The sequence below is a fragment of the Peromyscus leucopus genome, chromosome 6, assembly GCF_004664715.2.
Source record: "Peromyscus leucopus breed LL Stock chromosome 6, UCI_PerLeu_2.1, whole genome shotgun sequence".
Classification (NCBI taxonomy): domain Eukaryota; kingdom Metazoa; phylum Chordata; class Mammalia; order Rodentia; family Cricetidae; genus Peromyscus; species Peromyscus leucopus.
Window position 1 is genome coordinate 58,381,115 of NC_051068.1, and position 10,898 is coordinate 58,392,012.

At 37.3% G+C, this 10,898-nt stretch overlaps 1 pseudogene; it reads right to left on the minus strand.

Moving 5' to 3' along the window:
• Positions 1-4,438: 4,438 nt before the first annotated feature.
• Positions 4,439-4,757, minus strand: LOC114700474 (annotated as a pseudogene).
• Between the last annotated feature and the right edge of the window lie 6,141 nt (positions 4,758-10,898).

The following is a 10,898-nucleotide window of genomic DNA, read 5'->3' on the forward strand; positions in this document are numbered from 1 at the left end:
TCACATTTGTTGCTGGAGGGCTTCTCTCCAGGTTCCCCAAGCCCTGCAGTCCCACAATCCACTTATAAAATAATCACTCAGACGCTTATATCACTTATAAACTGTATGGCTGTGACAGGCTTCTTGATAACTGTTCTTTTATCTTAAATTAACCCATTTTTATAAATCTATACCTTGCCATGTGGCTGGTGGCTTAACAGAGTCTTTACATGCTCCTTGTCCTGGCGGTGGCTGCAGTGTCTCCCTCCTCAGCCTTCTGCTTCCCAGACTTCTCCTCTCTCCTTGTCCCACCTACTTCCTGCCTGGCAACCTACTTCCTGCCTGGTCACTGGCCATCAGTGTTTTATTTATATAGAGCAATATCCACAGCAGTAATACTTTTTACTTCTTGTTGAACCTAACTTATAAATTAAACTTCATCATAGGTGTGCGTATATGGGGTCAAAGAACATGTATAATGTTCAGAAGTATCATGTGTACAGCACCTGTGGAAGGTTCTTGTAATATATATCTTGCATCTAAGATATATAATATAGCTATATATTATATATACTATATTATATGTACTTATATATTATATATTATACAATCAGTCTTTATTGTGAAGTCATTAAAGGGCTCATTTTAGTAAACTTTAGACTTAGTTCTCATCTTATGTTTTATTTATTAGTTATCTTGATATTATAATCAAGGTTAAACTTATCTTTCATTACAATGCAATGAACAATGTTTCTTATGTCAAACTTCATTATGCATATATGTATGTATGTATCCATCTACCCATCTATCCATCCCTCCATGAATCCATCCATCTAAATATCACTTGTCTAATATTCTAGATTTTTGCCCCACTAAATAATTCTTTCTATGAGGTTTATGCTCTCACTACTGAAGTTTCTGAAATCCTTCTTTTAGTTAAGTAACCACATACACAAAAATATATCACTTACATGCATGGCCTGATGGGCTCTCCTAAAACAAAGCCCCATATTTCTATACTTGGGCTAAGATCTGGAACATTACTGACACCATAGATGCTGCCCTCTCAGCCCTTCCTAACCACTAGCATTTTTCTGTTTTCCAAAGATAACCACCATCATGGCATCTCATACCATAAGGTGGTTTTGAAATTTATGTGATTTCAACTTTAGGGACCGAAAGTCATGAAGATGTACTGCTTAAATACCCCTTCCAGAAAGGCCTTCACTGACCACAGGAATGTAGCTAGCTGCCAGCCTCCAGCTGTGAACTCTTCCTGGCCTATTTCAACCTTTCAGCTGAAGTCACCCTATTTTTAGAAATCCTTTAGTCAATGACTAAGTCAAGTGGCAGCACCTTAAGGGCATGCTCTTCCTGGTGTGTTTTCTAAGCAGCTACAAAACACTGGTGGTGGAGGGCCGCGAGGTACTTGTACTCAAAGCCATGTTCCACTAATTACACTATTATTTGCTCCAGAGTTCCCATTTAGCTGGCAGGAAGTTGGTCGGAGGATATATTTACACCACACTCTAGTGAGTTTCCTTGCTTATTCCTGTTTCCTGTTTATTGTTTTATCCAGGTATTACCTTCCCTGATAAACAACTGCTATGTAGAGCCCAGTTTTGTTATTTTTACTTTGTTCAACACAGTATTAGTGATATCTGTGTACCTGATAGTGGACATCTGTTTTTTTTCCACTTTGGAGTGTTATGAGTAAAGACACTAAGAACATATGTGAGTTTTGAGAGACTTTTGTTGTATTATTAACAGACAAAATCTTCATGTGTTCCTCAGATGGCCTTGAACTGTGGGAGGCCCCCAAACAGCTTGACCACACAGCTTCTGGCAGGCAACACCTGGACCCAGGAAAATCCATAAGTTGACTCCACCCAGGGATGGACCAGCATCTAAGTGTAAGTAGCTGACATCCCAAACATTCCGACCCTTAAATAAGGTTACATAAGAGGGCCAGTTGATTGTGAGCCTAGCATACACCTATTTCCCTTCTACAGATACCCATAGACAAATGTCAGCCAATCAGGGTCCTGAACCCTGGAAATCCCCTCACCCAAGCCTCTGCTATGATTAAAACAAACAAACAAAAAAAAACAAAAAAAAAAAATAACAAACAAACAAACAACAAAAAAAAAACCACCCTGCCTGGGCTCTGGGCTCTCTGCTCTCTCTGCTGCATTGGACATATAGAGAGATCAAGCTTGGAGCTTAAAAAACAAAAGGCTCTTTGCTTTTACATACAAGATGGTGGTCCTTTGGGGTCCCCACAATCAGGGCCTAACAGAACCACTGTACACAAGTCATCCCATTGCCTTAGGTTCACAAGGCTCATTGTCCCTGGCTCTAAAAGGATTCTGTTGTCAGATGTTTTCAGTTCTTTGCACAACGGTGTTGGGTCACTTAGATTTCCAAAATTATCGAGGTTTTAGGGGATCCAGCCCCTTAAAAGCTCTTTCCCAGGGTCTGGGAACAATCTAGAACCATCTGATAATCTAATCTTTGTTGATATAAAATGAATCTATGCACATGAAACGCTTTAGTCCATTCACTTTATTTTCTTTAGTCAAGATTCTATCCACACAGCTTCAATTCTCTTCTTATACTGAGCTCCTCTCTGTCCCTTCTCCTGTCCTATCCTAGTTCTAAGCTCTTTTTGCCTCATCCTCATCTTCATCTTCATTTCTCTTTATCTTGGTTCCTTTCCATTCCTCTCTTAGAACTGGTCCCTGACCTGCCAGCCACTTGACTCTTACAATACAAAAACTTCCAAGGTCCCTACAAGAGCTGTGATAGTCAGCTTCATTTGCAACCCAAAAGGGGAGAGAATAGAGGAGGTGGGGTCAGATAAGGCCTGGAGTAAGTCAGGAAGGGAATTTATGTGCTCAAAATATATTCTTATAAGTAGTTAGTTGAAATATTATGGGTGTATCATAAATGTGCTCAAACTACAGTCTCACAGGTGGTTAGGTAAAGCAGTCTATAAGTCACTAAAATAAAACTGCCTCTATTTTCCTATGCCACCATATATTGGCCAGACAGGGTAACTCTGCTAGGAGCTAGGAGGCCTGCCTCAATACTTCATTGCACCTGGTATGCAAAAAAGGCCTTTTGTTCTGAGTCAGTTGCTCTGGAATGACGTTTGGGCTGTGAGAGAAAGGAGGGCCTGAGCTTCATTTGCACAAGAAATAAACCTATGCCTAGGAGACAGGTGATGTCTCCTTACAGGGTGTTCACCTTATTTCAGGAGACAGCATTTGGCCTGTTTGCTCTTTGGGCTTAGGATGCATGAGAAATATATCAAATAAATACACTGTTAGGAGTTCTTTGAAGCACATAAGAAAATCATCGCAGGAACTGGCTAATATATATGCAAAAGCTAAAATATCACCAAGACTTCTTAAGCCATGGCTTGACCTTTAGAAAAGTCCTCGATCTTTCTAAGTAATAGCTTTTGTGATAGTAGCTGAATTCCACTACATTTTCCTGTGGCTTGCAGCACAAAATGGAATGCGGAAGAGATATGCTTGCTTTTTATTCTTATTAACATTTTATATTATTAGTCTTTAAAATTTGATTTTTAGTGATATGAAAAGATATACCAAGATGTACTTAATTTTAGTTTTCTAGTTTTAGATAGAAGGCATAAATAGTTTCAACTGGAACTATTGTTACAAACAAATTTATTTTAATGCCATTTAACAGATCAAGAAATTCTCTTTATTCCCACGGTGACAAAAGAAATATCATGAACTATAATGTCTTGTTAAATGCCTTTCCTGCATTTTGTGAGATAATCATATAATTCTCCCCAGTACTGTTACTGTGTTTTTTAAATTTGTTTTGAGTTTTCTTTCTTTTTTAAGTGTTAAATGCTCTTTATTTGATATCATACATAAACTGCAATGAATGCCATTCAGAGGTAAAATGCAGCAGTATCCTTTGATAGGGAATTCGAATTACATCAGCATCATGAAGAATAGATAGTTGCTTCCTGACCTTAAACTATTGCATATAACAGACAAGCAAACACAAACTGAAACACAGACTTGATTCTGAGACAGGGAGAGTATTTTCCCAGTGTTTAAACATATTCATCTGCCCAGTTATATGAATCTGTGTATAAAGCCATTCAATAGGCCCTGAAGTAACACCACCATCTTTGTGAAAAGTAGGACATTTCTAATCAAGTCTCATAAAGTCCAATCTTATCTTGAGAGAGGGAGAGCAGTGATAGTATTTACGAAACTGGAATTGTTTTTTGTTTTGTTTTGTTTTGATTTGTTTTAAAGATCATATCCACTTTGTTACAAATAAATATTACTTGAAACAGGACTGTGACAAAAACACTCTTAGCCATTCATGATCTGAATTCTGGTGTATGAATTAAATTGGAGTACACACCAAAAGCCGTGTGTTATTTGCTTTATAATGAATAAGGCTGGTATTACTCTTTAGTAGCCTTTTCATGGTAAGCTTTTAGGTCTGCGCTTTCTTCTTTCTTCTTAATTCAAGTGAAGATTATTTTTTGTTCCAGAAGTGTACTTTTTGGGATTCTCCAAATATGCCATCAGTGTATGCTATCTTTAGGTGATTCTTTTGTTCTTGTTAATATCTGTGTAAGAGAATCCAGCGACCTGACATGTTTTTCACATAAACAGACCATGGTGATTTGGTGCAGTCTTACACTTGTTTCCTTATCCCATAGTGTGGCACTGGACACACTTTCCAACAAAAATAATCTTGCCTTTCTCAACATCACCCATTCTGCAACATGAGGATAGATGTCCCGCTTTCTAAGTTTCATTTATTTTTACAATGTATTTTGATCATATTCAATATTTTCCCCAACTCCTCCCATAACCACTCTCTACTCCCTCCCACCCTCCTCCTCATCCTTTCCTTCCTCCTCTTCTCCTCCTCCTCATCTTCTTGCCCCCATAGTGTTATGTCACCCAGCTAGTGACCTACACAAACTCATGTGTTTGAACTCTAGTAGTGATGCTGTTTAAAAAGATTCTAAGCCCTGTAGGAGGTGGAGCCTGGCTGGAAGAAGTAAGATTCTAAGGTGGACCTTGTAATGTTATAACTGGCCCGTTTCTATTTACTCTCTGCTTCCTGAGAGTGAATGCAAAGTATACAGTGCCTCCCACTTCCGTCAGCATATTTTCCCTGCTGTCGTGAACTTTACCATTGAAAGGTCCAAAATAAACCCTCCCTGCCTTGCAGACTCTGTGTCAGGTGTTCGGCCATAGCAATTAGAAAGGCAACTAGTGTACTCTATAACAACCTTTGAGAATAAATAAATATTACCCTGTTCTTCCAAAGAATCTGGGATTCACAAAGCTACAGCAACACATTTAAGGTTGTTAACTAAATATTTCAGATCCAGCTTGAAGCTAGTGCTTTTGCTCAGTAAATGAAATACTTTTTCTTCTCTTTCTTCTTTGTTCTGACTCTTTTTTTTTTAGTCCAAAGAATTATTTTTGAGAGATTCTTTTGTCAGCCTTTTTACTTTGTTCATCCATACTGTCTGTTTCTTGATCATAAATTCTATGAACATGGCTCAGAAATTTTTAAGATGAACTATAAAACTCTCTTTTAACATGAAACATTAATATAAAATCCAGTATGAACTCATTTATGAATTACATCAATGAAATAGCATAATTACATACCCAAAACTCAATGGCGTAGTGAAAAAGTATTTATTTTTCTGGCACTTAAGGTGAATTGACATTTGTCCCTGATGTCAGGTAGGCTGCACATATCTCAGTTCAGGAGCTATGCTAAAACTGCCTCCTCTTGTAGTGATCACAGGTGTTCTTGATTTTGCTCAGATGTCGTGTGATACCCACAAGGGCATCATCTGAGAACTTTCAAATCCTTTTGCCCACATTCTATGATCTAAAGCAAATCACAAACTACAGGGAATTTCATAGACTAAGGTGTGTCTCTGCCCTTAAAGGGAGGTTTTGAGAGGCTAGAGAGATGGCTCAGAGGTTAAAAAGCTTCTTTCTCTTGCAGAGGACCAGGGGTTTGTTCTCAGTATCCACACCAGGCAGCTCACCATTCTCTGTAACTTCATTTCCAGGGGACCTAATGCCTTATGGTCCACCATGGTACTTTTGTATGTACATGGTGAGGATAAACTCATGCAGGTACACACATATACACAGAGTCTTTAAAAAGAGGAATGTTTTAAAAGCTGGAAAGATTAATCAGGGGTTAAGAGTACAAGCAACTCTTTCAGAGGACTAAAGCTGTAATTCTAAACCCCTAAAGTGTTATTTTAGGGTACCCATGTGATGTCTTTTGCATGTGGCATGGAACTCTAGTTTTTGTTATACTTCTTATTACTTTTAAGGAATTTTATTCACTTTTTGACGAGAAATAATGTATCCATTTCATAGGAGATTTGCCATGTTTTACATAAACTATAAACTAAAATTATGTAAGATGCAGAACTTTCACATAAAATGAAAATTATCCCTCAATCTAAGAAAGCCATAACATTGAGCTAAAAAGTGCAGAGCATATTTGTCACTTCAATTCTTATTAATACTGATACATTCCTAGAGAACAAAACACACAGAAATATACTTTAATGCACTCATATATACAAACACCACAAAAAGATGTCAACTGAGTATGAGGCAACACATAGACTAATTGAGGAATGAGTTCAATTCTGAAAGCCAGATGCCACAAAGAAAGAAAGGAATGGGGTGTAATGACTTCAGCAGCTCAATCAGAGGATCAAATAAGCAGAATAGAAAGGTAGGAGAAAAAGCAAAGAAAGTATAACATTTAAACATATACCAGTGAATTTCACAGAGCTTATTTATTACTAAGCTAAAAACAGAACATTAAGGCTCTAAGTAAATTAACATACATAAGTTAAGGCTCAGAGATGTACAACTTCAACAAAGGGAAGACATGTATTATTGTTATTATTATTATTTATTATTAAATGATTTAAAAGTCAGATTCCATTTACTTAAGAGTTTCCTTGTTGGTAATACCCAAATGTTCACAGAAAGGCCGTTTGTTTAGGTTTAGGTTAGCGCATTAAGGAAAGTCTCCGGGTCCACATCCTCTCACCTTTCCACTCAAGAATTCATCTTTAGAGATCAAAGAAGGAATAACACACTTCTCACCCCGGTGCAAAGCTCTGTTCTCTTATCACATAGACAAAGAACAATTGGTCAAGCCGATCTGGACCCAATCCCTCTGGACAGCTGCCATTTGCAGACCCAGTAAACTTCAGCTTTGATGATGAAGGTGAGGAGGAAACAGACAGAGGGAGCACAGAGTCTATCAAAACTGCTGTGATGGATTGTCACCATGAAAGTGCTTTCCCGCATTTAGAGCTGCTGTTTAAATAGATCAATGAAAATACAACAAGCATAAGCAAACTTAGTTTTGTTATCTTGTAGATATTAAATGAAGACATTAAATCCATTAAAGAACTATTACATGTCATTTTCCCTTCAAAGTAGAAAAGAACATACTCACAGCATGGTCTGCTATGTACAAATCCACCTTGTCTTTTTGCACCTTTCATATATGGTCACTATATCAGTGATTTTTTCGATGGCATATTGTCCATCACTGAACAGTAAGGACACCATGTACCAATAAAGCAATGCAAGTATTGGGGTCTCTGACTTTAACAAATTTTGGGTGAGTTTCTTTAACTGAGCTGAGAAAAAAAAAAATAAAAGCTGTTGAAGTTGTCCATGGAAACTTAATTTTTCTCTTGTTTCTTCTTTTAATTTTTCTTAAACAGAGGACATTTAACAGTGTAGTTCTTACTAATATTTATATTTCTGAGATTCAGAAGCCAAGGAGGAAGTATAAATTGTAACATTGGGATAGAACAATACTTTTGTCTGCTACACATTTTTTTTCAGATGTAAAATCAGCCTACTTTGTAATTTACTGTATGTGGAAAGTCATTTTTTTGATCTCCTTGTTTGGCTCTTTCATGCATGGATAACACACTTCAAAATAACTCATTTTTATAATTTAAGAATATTGAATCATAGTCTGAGAAGAAAAAGACTCAGAGCAAAGATGTGGGGGTGGGGGCACAAGGAATTAGCCGGACAAGTAGATGGAGTGTAATAATTAGAGTAAGCTGCTAATTAAAGGCTTCTGGGGACTAAGAGGAAGAGAAAGGCAGGCTGGTAATGGGTGTGCAGCCTCTCTGCAGTCACATGATATAGTAAAGAAAGGAAGGGCTGAAATTAGAGCTGACAGAGAGGTGCTGTTCCTAAGGAGCCATTCAAGCAAACAGTTCTGGGTCCTGACCCTTTGCAAGTTGTGGTTGCAAAAGTAAAGTGCCTGATAAAATAAAGCTTATGTTACATATCACAGAAAAGGTTTTGATATCACACGTTTATACTGACAAATGTATTTTTAAAAACGTATTCTCTTACCTGTTTTGATGACCGTACCTGTAATCCCAGCTCTTGGAAAACCAAAGCAAGTAGATTTGAGTTTGAAGCCAGCTGAGGTTACATACTGGGACACTGTCAAAACATTAATTAAGAAAAAATAAACTCTCTACTTTACATCTCTTGGGGTTGTTTATAACACTGATGGGAGAATCCTGGGCTTCCACATGCTTAATACATAACTCTACTGTTGAGGGACACCCTGGCCCTACCCATCTATAATATAGATTCTACATCATTCCTAATACTGTAATGCATGCTTCCCAAGTATTTCACTATTTTAGAAACCATTCAGCAGATACAGAATGCTACCCTCTAAGTTTATTCAGACATTAAAACCTACAGGAAGCATGAAACCCAGAATGAGCAGCAGAAATAGCTGAAGATTAAAATGAATGAGTAATGAAGTCCAGTAAAAAGGGAAGCAGAGAGGTGTCTGGTACAGTGGCACAACAGAAGCTTAGCATGAATGAGGCTTTGTGTTCCAACCTTAGCATCTACAGAAAAAATTACACGAACAAGATAGAAGCAGTTGTGTCTGAGAAATTAAGTATAGTATTGTAAATGAATCGATTAAAAACAAAACAGGAAAAAAAAGAACAAAATTTGGCTGTCAACAAAGGTGGTGATCTTACAGATCTGCTAGTTACACAATTCATAAATGTATAATAGATGTGATTAAGATAAAGATGGACTGGTGGGCTCCAGAAGACTGAGGAATCTGAAGTTTGACCTCTAGTGCTAGACAATTATAACATCGCTTAACTGTAGAAAAACTAGCATGTGAAAGATTTCTTTTTTCACAGATTTTGGTGGTACTGGTTAGTCTCTGTGTCTAGTCTGAATTACAGATACACACAAAGTTACCAACTATGTAACAGTCCAGGGAATTAACCATGTCCCTTGCCACACAGTTCTTATAATGCACAAAGTGAATCTATATTCCCACAATGTCAGTGTAAAGTGTAGCTCCTACAATGTCAGAAAGCTAACACACTGAGACAGTAAGTATGAAAGAGACTGGCAGACCATTAGTCCTGGTCCACTCAGAACATGTACATACACATAAATACACAATTAAATACATGTGAATCCTATGTTCTGACGAGGTCAGTAAAGGCAATGATAAATATCGTAAATAAGAATAGCCAGAAATTTTCTTAGGATGTGAATACAGAACTAAGATCGGAGACCTGGCAGGAGCCAGCCAGGGTAGTCTGGGGGTTGTGCAGCAATGGTAAGACCCTCACAGTCTGGGCAATAGTAGAGAGGATGCACAGGTCCATTTGAATTGTACATATGAGCCTGGCTGCTGTATGCTCAGTGAGGGGATCACCAACGTAGAAGTTTCATAGACAGGTTAGTCTAGAGGCAATCAAATCACTTTCAGCAGCATAATAGGAACCAGTTTGTGGCTTGCTATAGTGGGAAAATATTAGCTCTTGGAATAAGATTCTATGCAGTAAGAATACTGTGTAAGTGAGTAGAAAGCACACTACATCTTAGTAGAAAGTTATAATGACATTGCAATTCATATAAGTAAACATTGTTAAAATTAGATATTGTCTAAAACAGCCCACTTCCAAACAATTATTTTTGTGGGTTGTAAAACACAAAGAGCAAAGTGATCTATCCAATTTTGAAAATTTTAGATAGTGTCTAAATTGATAAATAATTCATAAGTAAAAGAAACTATTTTGTGTAATCTAGCAAATATTTTTCTAAAAATTTCTCATGTTCAAATTAAATATTTAAGCACTGAGTTGGTGACAAATTGATCTCCAATGGGTAAAATGGTTGGTTTTCTTAGGAAAGAACCCACTCAAGTGTGAAACCTGATAATGACAGTATTTGATACTTTCCATGTTGGAACGAGGGATCAAAGTTCATGGCTTGTCTCTGTGATTTGTGGGTTCTGCTATCAACCACCTTTGGTAGAGTCTGTCTTTGGCTGAAAGTCTCTGAACACCGGGACATTGTTGAGGGACATAGAGAGGCTTGTGAGCAGACCTCAAAATGATTTCAACTTTCTTATTATTCAGGTGTTATATTTGACAGTATTAAGCAAAAATAAGGCTTCTAGGAGTAGTCTCTTTATTTTTTCCATGGGCATCACTCAATTGAATTTTTAAATTATGTGTTTCCTTACACATTTTCAAACTGAACTTTCAACATTTTGAAAATAAGATTTCAGGTGTGTTACTAATGTTGAGATTTAATGTGAAACTCTTTAGAAGCTCTCTTACAAGTGCATCCAATGGAATTGAGGATTCTAAGCACTATAATTATTTGCCATTCACCAATGTTCTCTTTTATAAAATTACATAGTTTTTTTTTTTTTTAAATTTGAAATAGAATTGTATCACTTTGGCCCTCCTCCTCCTCCTCCTCCCAGCCTCTTCCCTGTAGCCTTCGTCAGGCCCCCTCCCCCATGCTTCCCCTATT